Below are 16,786 nucleotides of genomic sequence, written 5' to 3'. Positions count from 1 at the left end.
AAAGAAAGCTGGATACTGAAGTACTTGCAGTGACAAAAATGGAAGTCAGTTCCTAAAGTTTAACTGCAAACAACATGTGAACAATGTAAGGAGGTTGAAAAACAATTATTATTGCCCTGACTGGAAAAAAAATATTAGTTCCCAAATTACTGCAAGGAGAGATATCATGTTATTAAGACATTGGTAATTTTGCAAAATGAACTATAAAATATTCAGTATAATAATTCCAGATATACTGTGCTCAGCAAAGGAGAGTTCATGTTGTTGTTTATTTTTTAAAGGGATGCATGTTCTTGTTTGTTTTGTTTTTTATTAGGCTTGTTTGAATATTAGTTTGTTTTTAAAAGCCACAGCTCTATAGAAGTCTGACCCAGCGATGGCAGGGGCACAGGCCCAAAAGCACACGCTGCCTTCCCCACCCCCCCATGCTGCCAGGCCACCAGGTGCCTCCAAAATTCCTTTCCTGAAAACAACAAGAAAATAGATGATGGGAAGGATGAGACTATGTGGTATCATATGGTAACAGGATGAGGCTATATAGTAACTATATTGTTCCATCCTGGACAGCTACCAGCCCTAGCACTGATACCACTATTGTCAAATTGTGCAGGGCGATTACTGTAAGTGGGACCACGATCCTTGTGTAGATTACCTGGTGAAGAAAAATAGCTTTAAAATGTCCTTAAATGACATAGACTCCACTACTATTGAATAAAGCTATACTAGGTTTCTCTGAATTACACTTACACTCCAACATTTTCATGTACTTTCTTTTAGACGGGTACTTTTTTTTTTTTTTTTGCCCTGGCTACCTTTTAAAGTTTATTGCTAATTTTCCAATTTGTTGCATCAAAAAATCCCTGCAAACACTGTTACAAACCATAGCTAAGCATCTGCAAGTTATAAAATATTTAAAAGTTTTACAGTTTAACCTATCTATTGGCAATAAAACATACTCCAACACAAATGCACTATTTGAGACAGATGTTTGAAATATGAATGAATGCTTGAATATTCAGTTTTAAATACTCATGATAAAAGAAGCTGCAGAGACATGCCATTGATCTAATACTTGTTTGCACATTCCTTAGGGCTATGCATGAAACATAATGGGATTTCTATGTTCCTAAACAACAAAAGGTGTAAAAATGCCTTTTCAGTTGCAAACTTTGTTCATTTATTCTTGTGGCAAAAGAATGCAAATCTTAAGTCATTTTTTGTGCACTGACATCAAGTCTTTCTCACACAAAAAGTTACTTAAAGAAACAAGAAGAAAGTTCAGAATAAAGTCATGCTTCCTCCCCCACTTGTCCCTTAAAGAAAAGGAGAGGGGGAGAGAGAGAGAGAGAGAGAAGGAAATTTCACTTAACTCAATTGTACCTGCCAGCTAAAAGTGAAGGCTGCTTAAGTGAATGACCCTAAGCTATTAGGCCTATATGTCATTAATAAGAATGGGTTTGCAAGGTCCAAGTAAAATATTTGGTTCGGTATATTTAGGGATTCAGTACATCTACTGCATGCATTTATGTCCCAGCTTTGTAGTTAAGTGACAGAACCTGCCCACAGACAAATGGCAAAACAATTTTCTTTACATTAAAGGCATGTAATAGCTGGTAGTTTATAAACATGAGCAAGAAGTTACTGCATACCGAGTAACATTTGCTGTTAATCCCTCTAATTTTGCTTTTTCAATCTTATTCGTAGAGTGGAAGTGGAGGGAAGGGGAGCTTTTTTTTTTTTTTTTTTTTTTGCTATGAAACTGCAGACATTTAAAATTAATATTAAAGGAGGAACTGAAGGAATGGGCTGGTGGGATGTGCTTGCAAGGAGAAGTGTAGGGAAACAGTGTTAATGTCAGAATCAATCCTTGAGCTATGAATAACTTAACTTCAAAGCTGATGTTACTGTCTGACGGAGCACCCTATGTCTTCAAGGAAGATAAAGCCACATCTGCAGTCAAACCAATGTTTAATTCAGATTACGCAGAACAATACAGAATCTTGACTGCAGCCAATTAAACTAAGCTTTCACTGACTGATAAAAATGTCATTTTGAGTCCTTTCTGTGCACAACAAGAAACAGTTTGAGAGTGTTACAGTTCTGAATCCACACTTATTGACCTAAGACATTTTTGTACTTAGTACATCAATACCAGGATTTCAATTATGACATTTTATATTCTCCTTTCAAAATGGGAAGGATATCTACTTCTATAACAGGGGCAAGCTCTCATAGCTCTGTAGGGACTATGCAGAAGTACTAGGAACATTTTCCAATGAAAAATGTAGTTGCTGTAAAAACGTTAAAATAAGGTAAGGTGATACTTGGAAAGTGTAAAATACTTTGCTCAGGCATTGTCCATACATTGAGGTGCATTTCTCCGATCAGTCTCACAGCTGTAATTCAAGAGAGGTTGGCAAATCCAGGCTCTGGTCCTGCACCCCAATCACGCACCCGCTGATCTGTGGTGCCCCATGGGAGACACAGTCTGGTCTAGGGCCCGATCATACATGAAGAACAAGGATGGTTGTCTCCCAACTCACACTCCTACAGAGTAACACACCACATGAAGTGGCATGTAATAGCTGTGCTGTTCAGAAACAAAACATTGCAGGTTAGCTTTGGAAATTGTAATGAAGCATTTCAGTTAAAGACTTCAGAACGAAGCACTGACTCCACTGAGTCACGGTGTTTCAGAATAACAGTTACCGGCGCTGTCAACAGTAAACACAAAAGCATTCAAATCCAAGAATTAATGGTTAATCCAATTTAAACTCTGAGATCCATTTCCATGATAGCAGAACAAAAAATCATAGGTAACACATGGGTGTCCAGACAACTACAAGTTAGCACAGCTGTACATCAAGACAGGGTGGTCACAAGGCAGTCAGATGGAAGTGACAGCACCTGAAAGTTTGAAACACTGCACTTCACCACTGCAGAAAGAAGCTAAATGATTACACTATTGATCACATTCAGCTGCAACTCTTCCTCACTGCCCTATTTCTAAAAGGCTGGCCCCAGTATTCTTGGCCAGCTTGTTGAAGAGTTACTTTCCCTATGCCTCAGACCCCCACCTGTAAAACTAAAGGAATTTCATCCCTGCCCTATTCACTGCTCACCTGTCCATGCAACAGCAAACTCTCTGGGGGACAAGGACTGCAGATAAATCCTCAAATTGGGGTTGTGGCCTTTACGAGTACCAAATACAAATAAAAAAAAAAATCATACGGAAGTAGTGAAAGACTGACCAACACCTGGAAGGGAGCAGAAGTGTGAAAGCAGCTGCATCACCTGAAGTCTAAACTTTGCCATTGGTATCAGACAAATGGCATGCAAGCAATGTTAACTGCCAGCAGTAAACTTCACCCATCGGCAGCCAGAAGTGAAGGGAGGGAACAATTGAACTAGTTTCCATAAATCCCGGGATATTCTAGCTAACCACGCAGCTGTACAATTGTAGTGTGCAGGCTGGTTTCTGTGATAAGAGAAAGACAATGTTACAGGTAGTCAACATATTTCAAAACACACTAGTGTATTTCTTCAGTATTTCTTTCTTTCACCCTCATCCCGATTCTGCTTATCAAAATGTAAAACGCACGCAGGTGACATCATTTCCAGGGGCAAGGTGTCCTGGCCACCGCTCACACCTCAGCCAAGCGGAGCAACTGGCCGTGCAGATGTCCCAGTCCCTCTCGTTGGGGCACACACGGCAGAGGAGAGCAGCGAAGAGAGGAGCCGGCTTGCTCAGGAGCTCTTCGAAACGGACAGCGCCTGACGCGATACAGAGGGATAAAAGGAGAGCGATAAACGCTGTTGTTGTCAAGAAAGAGAAGAGTGCTTAAAAAGGCTTTCAAATAAGCAATTTCCCCTCTCATCAGTATCCTCTTGACTGCTAAGCTCTCTCTTTTGTCTCCTACCTTGAATGGTGATCAGCAATGCATGATTGGCCAAGGGGCATCAGCTGTAAGTCTAACACCAGCCAGCTGAAGCCTCCGCAGAAAGGAAGACTGCGCTCCTTAGGACCTATCCAATTCGTAGAGAAGGAAGAAAAGACAAAGCGTGACAGCTTCATCTGCCTTGCTTGTTTTGGCAAAGGATATAGGATTTACCATCCCTTATATTAGGCTTGCTTAGCATCCCATCTCTGAAACTAATCAGGCTTGAATGTGCAGGCGCCAGAAACCGCGCTGCCAAGCAAGTTTCCACCCTACAATCCTTAATGAGATTTTGGCTTTTATCCTTAAGGATGAGGGTCAGTAGCTCTTCCACTTTGCGTGCATCCTGACTTCATACAACTGCACTGCAACCAAGAAGTTTATTCCTTGCAAAGCATGTAACATCTTCTGGTCACATTTGCCTTGTGCTTCAGCTGAGTAGCACATGCCTAATAGCAGCCTGAGCACAGTCAGAGCACGCACTGAGCTAAAGGTCAGCAAAGATCAGCTTTACATTGAGTCAGAAGTGCCATGGCCAAAAGGTGCCAACTCTATCCTAGCAAGCTTGGTTTCTCACTAGGATCTTTCTCACTAAGATCAATTTGCTTGTGATACTTTAACATTGTTGTTTAACCTGGCTGCATGCTGAAGGGCTTTCCAGAGTTGATGTTAGCCATGCAGAGACTCTAAATAACTTCTTCACTGATCCATATATATTCAAGTATAGGGCAAGCAACAAAGTGGGAGAGTTTTTATGAAGTGTTAGAAATTTGCAGTAGTCATCTTACAGCAATCAGAAGGCACCTCTTTTCACAATACTCAGACAATGTGTTTTTGGCTATATAACAATTTTCACACAAGATTGTTTTGACATACAGCTGTCTCCAGTTCAAGTAAGTGAATCATCTTGGACTGCAAAGCAAACCCACTCTTCAGCCAAGGAGCCACTTTGCCCACCACAGAGTTGATCTTTACCATAAGGTTTTGTTAACTGCATGTATTATTGTTATTACTACAATTACTTTTAAGTTTTGGAGCGACTCCTTCTGCTGTAGCAGCTTCAGACTTGGCAGTTCCCTTTCCTCCAGTAGAGCTGCACCTTATTTTTGAAGCGACACAGGGAGGTGGAAATGAAGAGTAAGAGTGCTTTTCTGCACCTTGGAAGGCCTATAGCGTGAAGAGCCTAGAAGTGTTAACAGAATGATAGTACAGACTGTACAATGTCAGTAGATGCTTCACAGCATAGGGTTCTGACCAAAGAAATTCTACTTCTGGGAGAAGACTGGATGGAAAAAGGGATTTGAAGGCTACCAGAATGTGTACCTATCTGCAAAACAGTAAGCAATTTGCAGGACTGCTGAGTACTCACAGAAGCAAATGAGACCAGTGAGGGATCTGCTCCGAGCATACCAAGAGTACAAATTAGTACAATTCTGTGGTCACACACATTCTGTTGGACATCCCCATGGGTTAGCACCATCTCCACTCCCTTGTTTCTACACACTGTGTTATCCTCTCAGCTCAGTGTTGGCATGAAGATTTATACTTGCAGAGTGTTTACAAGCCAGAAGCATTTGAAAAGAAAAAAACTTAGTAACTGTCCACAGTCCAGGATCTCCATGGCATGCTGTAGCAAGGCACAAGACCACATGTGGAGTGAGAATAGAGAAGCAATGAGCGCTTACACAGCCCATATATACCAATCCTGTTAGATAAAGAAATCTGGCATGTGAGCCTTGCTCATGGCTCACACAAGGGGGCTCACTGACAATTGCATAGGCAAACTTAAGTGATTGATTTAATGCAACCCTAACATTTGATAAATACTGGGAACTGTCTTCAGTATTGCCCCAATAAGGTAGGCAAATGCTCGGAGAGCTGCCAAGTTGCTGAACTTCCTCAGTTCAGAGCTAAGCTGCATGCTCAGCTATGAGGAACAGCACTATTTTCCTCAGAGTATTATACCAGGAGCTAACTGATTACCAGCCTGTTGCCATGTTATTTCTACCAGGGCCACAGTCCCCTCTCCACAAGTCTTAGAAGACAGAATAAAGTTTTAACTGGAACCAACCTTGCTACCGGCAATACCAGCTACTACTAAAACTCAAGTGAGATGCTACATTTGAAGAACATCTTCCAGAAGGCGCACTTTGTAAAATTAAGAGTGCCCTTTGGTCCAAATCCCAGCACATGTAACTTCAGTTCATGCCTTCACTTCAGACTCTAAGATTTTATGTACTCAAAAAACAAACTGCCTCCTCCATAGAAGGTTCTTCATCTCTCTGTTGGTCCTTTCACAAGATACAGCTTCCAAAGATTGTTTTTCCTGATTTACACAGATGATAACCACAATTACTTATCATTCACATTCTCATAAAGCCCACAGTGCTATAGGCTACATACAGACCACCACTGTACAAAGCAACACAACATCAGAGAAGAGACTCCCTCCTCCTCTAGCTCCTCTTCCAAGTATCATGGTGTGTTACAAACAAGGCTCTCCTTGCTCCTTCCACTAGGCATTGGGTGGAAGAGTTGCACAAGTTCGCATCCCCATACCTCCCCCCCAAAAAAAGGACACAATTGTGCTTTCTAAGTTTATGTTCAGCTTTCTAAGTTTATGTTCAGCTACACAGAGCTCCCAGATTTTCTTAATTATCCTCCTGAAGGGCAGCAGTTCAGGACACAGACCCTTTCCTTTACTCTTCTCTAACAAACATTTATTTTCAAAGGTATTTTGCCAGGGGAGGGAAACAAAAGGAACACTATTTTTTGTTTAGAAAACAGGAAAGAAACCTACAGAGTTTATGTAAAACAGAGCAGAAATTAATAGTCTGCCACATTTTGTGTGGTCATTTTTTCTAAAGAGAAATGTTACCAGGATGATTCTCTGAACAATTACAACTTAACAGAGACATCACATATCCTATTTGCACAAATAATTACACATCATTTAGATATCAGTCTTCCTTCTCAAGGCATCACAAGGGAGTCTGTTCACTTTTTGAGCACATACAACTCCCATTAACATTAATGAGAGTTACTCACATGTACCGGATGGACAGTAGATCTCTTGAGAATCTCTTCATTCACCATACCATGGCTAGGGAAACAATGGAAATGTAACAAAGGCAGACCCTAAATCAAGGACAATTCAGCCACTGAACTGCCATACCTGACTTCCAGTGTTTCTCCTCACTGTGCCCCCTGCCTTATGAAGCATTGCTCTGGCACAGCTCATCATGCTCCCTAAGAGCTCATCTCCATCTCTGCACACCCCAGAGCTGGTCCTGCCTTGGGTTTTGCTGGAAGAACCCACCACATTGCCAGTAAGTGTGAATCACTTACTGGGGATCCTGTTTCTCAAATGCTAATTAGTGGATCAGATTCAGATTTTCAGATTATAATTTTTTATTTGGACCTTTTCAGATTTTGCATCCACTGACAAACAGAGTACCATAGCTAGCTATTTTTGCCAGCAGTTTCTGTTAGGGTTATGTCAATCAACATCATTGTTCCTCTGTGGTGTTAGTGCCTTGAGAACTGACATATGCGAAGGAGAGCAGAAGTGCTAATGCTTTTCCACACGAGCGTGCCAGTCACATCACACTGAGACAGTACTAGCAGGTCTCTTAACCCCTCCTTTTCCATCTCTGCAGCCCTGTCACAACTGTTGAGTACTGAACAAGCTGCTGTTCTCAGCTATGCCAGTGAGAAAAATATATTTCCATGTGCTATACAAGCCTTATGCCTACTTATAATTCTGCAGAAGCTCTGAGGGAAGGAAGATGGTAGTGTCACTGTTAGAGCAGAGGAGCAGTTATCAGGGGTTTTAAGCCCTACACCCACTCTCCTGTTGGGAAACAAACCCTTTTTTTCAGTGTCTCAAGCTCTAAAACCGTGATTGCACTACTTCTTGTTTATTTAGAAGAGTACTGAGAAAGCAAACAGTATTTGTGAAGGGTATGTAAAAAGTAGAAGTGCTTGGTATCCTTGTGTGTCTAAACTACGACTTTTATAAATCCCTTACAATACCCCTTTGGTCCCTTGCTTCTGTTTCACATCCAAATCCCTGAAATGCAGCTCCAGCTCACTTGCCAGCAGGAAAGTAAACTTCATAGGAGTTCACCAAATCAACAGAATTTTGGTGGGAAGTGAGACACTTCAGAGTCACTAAAGATGTCTTTATATAGTAGGACATGCTAGAGCCTGAACCTCACAAGCTATTATAAAATTATCACACTTAATTCTTCGTTTTTGTTAGTAGGCTCTGTGCTCAATAGATAGAAACAGCACTGACTTCACAAGCTGCATCTTCCTGCACAAACTGGATCCCTCTCTACAAATGCTGTCAGTGATATGCAGTGCTGTTTTGTGTCCTAAGAAGTCCTTCACTCACATAAACTCCTAATCTAAATATATCACTTTCCATGTCTAACACTAGTTGATAAATTGTGTTCCCTTTATTTGTGCCATTCCACAGACATGAGACTTGGTAAAGAACTTTCTTCTGAGCAAGTTAAGCCAGATTTAAGCTGCTTCAAAATGCTGATTAGGCTTGCTTGTAGTTCACCCCTCAGAGGAAAACAATATTGTATAACCTAAGAAAACATAATTGGAATAGACTCCAAAGAGAAATAGAAGCAATGTTTACAAAATCTACTTGGCTTGTCTTTTGCTGGTTATCACAAAAGTAGAGCTTACCTTTAGAAACAAAATAAAACATATGCCAGAAAAAAAAAAAAAAAAAAAAAAAAAAAAACAGCTTCCAAGATCATGATGCCATATTAAATTCTTTCCCAAGCTCAATAAACTATGACTTATAAAACTTGTAAAATCTTTACTAGACTCTTGACAGCTCCACATGTGTCTGTGGCAAGAAGAATGGAACCTTTTGCTAAACATCTGCTAAACCTTGTGTCTTGGCTAGAATGACTCTACCCAATAGCAGCAGTCTAATGCGTGCTGACTGTGGTCCGGGACTGTGATGGAATCTGCCTTTCTGCATGAAAACACCACGCTGCTTTGCTGTGGTGCTCTGTCATAGCCTGCATTTCCAGCAGCCAATTCCAATAATAGCGCATAATGGCACATCTCTTAGGGCAGTTGTGCTCAGCATTGATGCACTGTTCATCACGGGCTGAAATCATACAGCTGGCAGCTATGTTTTCAAAGAGGATGCACACCTTTTTTTGAAGAGCCTCCATTTGTACATGCTGCTTTGGAAGAGAGGAGCCCAGTAGCCTTGTTTGTGAGCAGTTAGGGTACAAATCTAGAGGACAGCTTAGGAACTGCTGCTAACTTTAGCCTAAATAAATTCCTGAGAAAAATCAGAGAAGAGAACTTAAATATGCTAATTTGTGCAATATATACTAAATAGAGGAAACTCTCAATTATTTAATGATATTCTCCTATTCTACACAGTGAGGACTTCTGTTTTTCCAGGACATGCAAACACATGTATGTTAAACAGTTCTACTCATATATAACCAAGTATTGTGATTATTATGTCTCATCTTATTAAGTTCACAGTGTCCTGTCATGGCTTGAAACCCAGAGTACACTCAACCAGGAAAACTCCCCAATTTTTCTGGGGGCTCTCACATCTCCTTCTGAAGTATTTTGCAATGGACAGTGCCAGAAACCAGGCATCTGGCTAGCAGCAGCTTAGGCGTGGTCTGGCATTTCCTATTTGATCCTCTATGGGAGATCTTCAAGAATATTTCCTTCATACAATTGTCATTTTCCTTAACTGAAGTTGTTCTATAACTCCTGACAAACCTCCCAAAATTTAAAATAACTTTATTCCCCCATTGTAAAGCCTTTTATTTTCTAAGGCCGTTCCCATCCTAATATTGGAAAAAAAAATATATATAAATATAATCTGAATACTTTACCTGGGAATACAGCAATACTTAAGATAATCTTTCTGGCTTGTTCTTCAACATGTGATGCATCATAGGACATGAAATTCAGAAGCATTTCTCCCTGTATATCACACATACTTTCACTTACTGGGATGTATTTTGTTTGTTTGTTTGGAAACTGGTATGACATCTTGACAGCCTCCTCAAGAATATCTTTCAGAAAAATGTTCACTATACCAACAATGCTTACCCCCCACACCTCCCTCCTCTGGAAAGCAAGAAGATTGGAAGACAAAAAGCATGTCTGCATTCTTGCAAGGAAAAAAAAAACTCTCACATCTAAAAAAGAAAATACCATGGCAATCTGGGAAATCCAGTGCACTGGAAGATGAAAGATAAATTGTGTTATGTGAATGTTGCACATGTTGTTGTTATTATCTCCAAGAGGAGGACCCCATTGTGCTTAATACTACACACGCTCAAAGTAACAGGCAGTTTCTACCCCAGAGGCCTCATAACCTAAGATAAAAGCAGTATTGTTGTCCCCTTTTTATAAAGGGGAAGTGGCACACCAGAAGATTCAGCAACTTGAACAAGTTACTCAATGAAATGGCGGATCAGAGAATTGAACCCAGATTCTTATGTCTTCATCCCCTGATTTAATCCACACATCATTACTCAACCATTTTTAATTAAGCAGCAACATCTAAGCTTCAAACAAGTACCCATGATTATTTCTATGTAATGAGAACGCAAAATGCTTTGTCTATTGTTCATTCTACCATTACTTTTAGGTTCCTGTAAGAGTAAAATTGTCCAAAAGATGCTACATAGCCACAATGGAATCATTTGTATTCAATTCACATTCAACTCCTGTGACACATAGAGTGCATTTCTAAGTGGAATACTTTAGTTCTACCTTGGTATTTAATTTTGTAGGCCAGTGTAAAGGATTCATTTGAAAAGATTTATGCAGTTAGTAAAACATGGGACATGGTTATAAGACACTGTGAGAGCTTTTAACTGCAGGGACATTAAAAGGGGAAGAAGCTCAAAAATGGCAAAGATTAAAAAGTAATGTTAAACACAAAACTAAAGGTGTTTGGTAGGTGAAGAAAGGGAATTTGCTGTAAGAGGTACAGAAGCTGAGGAGACAGAAGATGGAAAGAAGATACAAAGGGCAGACAACAGCAACTTGAGGAGAAAGAGGAGAAGAGGGGAGTCCTGGTCTGAACTGTGTAGTACACGGGAAGTAAGGATGCAAATACTTGAAAGTTCTTGTTGATAATTTACATTCCATGAGTCCAAGTTTAATTGTGTATTGCCATGTAATTATTGCCAAATGAAGGAAGAATCCCTCTCCTAAAGAGTCCAAATGAAAGGCTGAATTGTAAAGAACAACAGACTACAATGAGAGTGGGTGCCTTGGGACAGCCCCCAAGAGGGAATACAAAGACTTCTGCTTCTGTGTTACTATTCGAAAAGTTACTTCAGGCAAGAGAGCTCAGAAGTGATCTGGCCACTGAGTACAAGTACAAACGCTGGTGGTGCGCAAAGAACTGGGACAGCATTTACTGCACGAAGAAATGAGAGTGCCCAAAAAAGGCTTTGCTAAAGAGAAAGATGAGTCAAAGGATTGGCCTAATAAAAACAAATTACTTACATATTCAAATTCAGAGCACTGACATCTATCTTTAAACAGGCATGTAAAAAAATATTACATGCAAGTATAAGCAGCAGCGATATTATGATTCACAGCTGGTCACAACTTAGAAAAAAAATTACAACCACTGGGAATAGACTAAGAGCAGCTATTATGTTGCCCAAGAGCCTGACACTAAGAACTCAGTTGATCAAAACTTTCTGGAAAAAAAAAAAAAAAAAAGGCAGCACGAGCCACGTACCTTGAAAAATTATGTATCTTAACAACTATCCCAGCCAGCAGCTTCAAATTCCCACTTCATCTCACAGTATAAAATAAGCTGTGAAATCACACACTTAAGAAGCTACCTAAACATTAGTCCATTTAATATCTGAACCCAAATCAACATTTCAGGAATCTTGAAAATGTTTTCTTATCTTACAAAATTAGAGAAAAAATAGGACTTAAAACACAGGAAGGATACAAGTTCTCTGAAAGCGCACAGAACTGTATTAGGCTTTCTAAGCCTAAAATTAATCTGAGAGCAAATTCACTCATGTAGAACAGCTGATGAAACGTACAACATGAAACTGCAACCTTAGAAGAGTTAACCCTGGGCCTAATAGAAAAGCCAAGGCAGAGGATGACATTTGAACAGCAAGAAGGCTAGACAGGAAGCTATACCCTGGGGAACTGTGAAGTTTGTACAGGACGAAGAGAATGAAAAATCATAATGAAGTTCAGATACTTTCAGACAGGGAAAAGCAATACAATCTTGCCAAACTGGATGGGTTTAGGCTGGAAAACAGCCTCTCACAATCCAAGAATTGCTTGAATTGCAGCAAATTCTTCCAGTGATTTTAAAGAAAATACAGACTGAATTCTACTCTCATACAGTGAGCTTTACCTTCATAAGACAGCAATCAAATTTGATTTGCTCTCAATATGTGATCAGAGCTTTGTTTTTGGCCCTGTTTGAAGACAACTAGTCATAAAAGGTCAAACGTATAGAAGGAGGGTGTAGGGTTCTCCCAGCAGACCAGACTACTACTACTTTAACCTGGAGGTCACCATAGCAATCGGAGCAAAAAGCTAAATATGTTTGAGAAAACACTGAATTCAACTCTTAAGAGAACTGATTTTCATTCCTCCATCTTGAGCAGAGACTGGGAAGTGCCTCCCACTGCAGCTCTTGGGACCTAGGGGAGTAAGAGTCAAACAAAACAGTATCAGAAACTGAGATTACATTGAATATTTTGGAAGTGTACGCGAGTGGACCATTATTTTCACTGGTGGCATTAAGCCATTCTCCCAGCCCAGTTACAATCACTGAGTTTTAAATCACTGAGTTCCATTTATTTCTATGGACTTTCACTCTTGAAAGGGTAAATTTACTTCCTCTGTTTTTACGAAGAAAAGTAGATAGGGTTACATAATAGTGCTAGACACCATATTTGGCAAATTAGGGAAGGGTAAAGCTATGTTGCATTACTGAAGCTGTACAGGAAAATTTCTTGGGTAATGTCTAACATTCAACTTTATCAGTTCTGACAACTGTCTAGCTTTTCAGCAAGAAATCCTAAAACAAATATTTTAAATTGCTACCTCAATAAAATCAAATTTGGAGAATTTTTTTTGGACAAGCCTTTTAAAAAAAAAAAAAAACACACACCACCACCAACAAAAAATATGTTTGTTTTCTCCTTTTTAAAGAATAGAACATTTTCTTGTTAATTTTCTTCAAAGACTAGCAAACATTTTTCTGAGAAATTTCAACTAACTCTAGAGAGTAGTTCTGGAAAACTCACTCTTCCTATGCAAACTGCTATTCAGTATCAGCATCCCCACATAGCTATCTTAATCCTCTGCTGAATGAAAGTACACGTGAAAATTAACAGAAATTTCTGTCAATACATTCGTTTTCTCCTGGGAGTGCTGCAGCAGCTCGAAGTCTACCTTCCTTTCTGTGTTATTTTAGTTATTTTCTGGATAGCAGCATGTAATTTTTCGATACTACTAAGTTTGAGAGAAAGATCACTCATCTCTCAATCTTCTCCTTGATAATTTATCATCTAACGTTTGGGAGGAAAAATAATATAAAAAGAGAAAAACATTGTATTCTCTCTGGAGAAGTCAGATCTGGGACACTATACTAGGAAAAAATAATTGGTCCCATTATTATCATTGTCTCTAGCTTTACACTTAAGGGAGAAATATGTCTGAGTAGCTGGTTACATCAGCAATGGAGATAGAGAAAGAAGAAATTCCCACAGTGCGAGCAAGGCTTCACACACTTAGAGAACGTGACCACACACAATACACATTACAGTGGAGAAGAACAAAGCAACCTCAGGAAATGTCCCTGATTGTTTTCAGATGATTAAGGACATATGCCAACAAGCCTCTCCTTGTTCAGGGAACCTTTGCAACTTGGGTAGGTCAAATTTACATAACACAATTAAAGATATCGAGTGGTTAGGGTCTATATAAAACTTGCATTCAGAACAATGTCAGATGCAAGTTTCAGACAATTTTGTTGTTTCCGTCCAATTCAACCCAGGGACAGCTTTATCTCTCAAGTTAAAAGAGCCGGGAAGAGATTAAAAGTCAGCTTAGCTAATGTAAATAGCCAATTTACATTAACGTCAGCCATTTGTTTCAGAATCAAAACACACACATACTTCAAGCAGTAACAGCAGTTTTAGAAAACAGCATTAAGCTGGCATGAATGTCAGGCTTTTGAATAAAGATGCTGCCTCTTCTTTCAAAAGCCTCTGCACAAAGACCTAGAGCTTTCTGGATGAAATAATATCCCTCCAAAAGCTGCCCTGAGGTTAGCAGGAACTCTCCGGGTTGTTGCTCTTTGCAGCAGAGCAGCCAGCACTGCCTGCACCAGGTGCTGAGCAAGAGCAGCCATTGCCAGCCCCAAAGGCTTCCACCAAGCTCCACAGCGGGTGAAAAGAGCGCTCCTCCAGCCACTGCCGATTCTGTTATCGCCTCAGAGCTCATCCATAGAAGAAGTTTCAACTTGAGTTAACCTACTGCCAGAATCACCTTGGTGTTAGGTCAGGAGTGCCAAAGGCAGGCTTCGAGAACAACTCACCTCTACAAGGATTGTTCACGTCTCCTCTCCCTCCCCTGGTCAGCCAGCCTAATAGAAGGTATTATAGCTCCCTACAAATCATTCAGACTTCTGTAGAGAAGCATTACAAAAATAATGCTTCAAATGCTACAAAGAAGCACTAAAAAAAAAAAAAAAAAAAGATAAACTAAACATAGTACTTGGAGAAAAATGTAAGGCTTCCTGTAAATTAAACTGAACCTTTTTACATAATAGATCGCTCACAGCTATTTGTAAGGAAGTGACAAAGCTGCTGCAGATCTTAAGATATTGTAGCAAGGTTCACAGATGCACTTATGTAAATATTTTCTGACAACTCAGCTGCTACTGAAAACATTTTTGAAGTTATCAAAAAGAATTTAAAGTATTTTCCACTCTAGTCATTAACTATGCATTTGCAAAAAGGCTCCATCAGAACTGCTGAGCAAAGGATCCCTTATGCAGAAGGCACAAGTTAAGACAGCAATGCTTACAAACTTGCCACCAAAACCCAAAACCCAGCACTGCTGTCAGAGGGCAGTCCACCATCAGCTCCATGGACCAAGCCAGCAAGAAACAGGTTTTCACATTCAGAGTGATATCACCCACCACACAAGGATCCCCCTCATACTATAAACTGGTTGGGCTGCTAAACCGGGAGGGGTTTCCCACTCATCAGGCTGCCAGATACAACACTAGGCCAATTCAGCCAAGGTAAAGTTATACAGTCAGAGAGCAAGGGCCAAGGCCTGACCATGACCAGCTTTTGCCACATGAAAATATTGAAACAGAGTGCTTTACCCCAACACTGTTATCTCTTTCTTGGCATTATAAAGCAGAAATACTACATGGCCTGGCAGTGGTCCATTAGCATATGTATATATACCGTCACATATGCATTGCCAGTCAGCTGCAGTTTCTTTTGGAGCTTTTCTCACCAAACACTTAAATTGAATAATTTTTACTGTTAAGAATGTACAAAAAAGACATTTATTAAATAAAGACCATACAAATTACAGACAATGAAGAGCAGCCCATTAATGGTTTGTTACCTCTCTAGCATTCCTCCAGGAATCATTGTGTGGGCACACCAGATCCAAGACTATTAAATTCTCTATTTAGGTCTCAGATTCAAGACAAAAAACTTTGTGAAAACATGTCTGCAGACAGCTCTCCTGACTGGGTACGCTCCAAGCCACCTCAAGCGTATGAGACAAGATATTACTGCTGTCAGCAGGAACTAACATTGCTAAAATGAGTTTTGCTATAGCTCTGTTTCAGTTGGCACAATGACTTGGTGCTTGAGGCTTGATACTGGTTGCCTGTTTTTTGCCCAAACAGCACATCCTTTGCAGGGTGAGGGCAAAGGATGGGACATACCCGCACTGATAGGGAAGGTCAGGTGATATAAAATTGCCAGGAGACCACATCTGAGGTACAAAAACTGCTTGACAGCTCCTCAACCATGTAATTCATTCATTTTCTCACAGCTGCAGAACGCATATCTCACAGCAAAACAGATCTTCAGGGCAATCTGCTTTCAGAGTTCAATACCACATTGCACTAGGGATGCTTAGAGAAGTGTAAAAGACAACTGGACATATTTACAGCACCATCTCCTGACCAAAGTACCCAATTAATGATTAAAAATCATACATTACAGCCAAAAGAAAAAAAAAAAGTATTTAAATCAATTTACCTGTGTGTGTGCAGTCACGTTTCAACCCCATACAGAGATTTGTGCAATGCTTGTTATTCTACTAGAATTGATTCATGTCTTTTTACTTGGTTCCTTTTAATTGTTATTTGATTTCTCTGTATGGGTGAGAAGTATTTATAATACCATCCACTGCACCAACAGATCAGGCAGGTCATGCCATCCTGGGGAGATGAAAGATTCTTCTCTCCAGAGAAAAAGCCACATTTAAAGCCAGGGAATGGTCCATTTCTTAGCACACTCTCTCCTGACTATAAAAGGGAGCGTAGGGAGTTTAACCCTACAAACACCCCCCACCCCCAGGCTTTTCCTGTGTTGTCTGAATATGCGCATACAAGTTTGAGTGCTCTGGCACTGCAGCTGTGACACATTTTTTCTATAAAGGTGCTCATGCTACAGAGCAGCAGCAGCAAACACTGCACTGGACATACCTCCAAGTCCTTCCCCACAGCGATGGGAAGGAGTCTTCATGTTATTGAAGTCCAAAACAAATTCGTCAGTGACTACAGTGGGGCTTGGATT

At 40.2% G+C, this 16,786-nt stretch overlaps 1 long non-coding RNA gene across 1 annotated transcript in view; it reads right to left on the bottom strand.

Moving 5' to 3' along the window:
• Nucleotides 1–1,951: 1,951 nt before the first annotated feature.
• Nucleotides 1,952–16,786, bottom strand: part of LOC137863719 (uncharacterized) — a 31,482-nt gene continuing 16,647 nt past the window's right edge. Inside the window, exon 3 of the long non-coding RNA XR_011101075.1 lies at nucleotides 1,952–3,774. This is a non-coding gene — a long non-coding RNA (uncharacterized lncRNA). The remainder of the gene's footprint in view (nucleotides 3,775–16,786) is intronic.

The sequence above is a fragment of the Anas acuta genome, chromosome 13, assembly GCF_963932015.1.
Source record: "Anas acuta chromosome 13, bAnaAcu1.1, whole genome shotgun sequence".
In the NCBI taxonomy this organism is placed as follows: Eukaryota; Metazoa; Chordata; class Aves; order Anseriformes; family Anatidae; genus Anas; species Anas acuta.
Note: the sequence above shows the minus strand (reverse complement) of the source record. Positions and strands in the feature narration are given on the sequence as shown.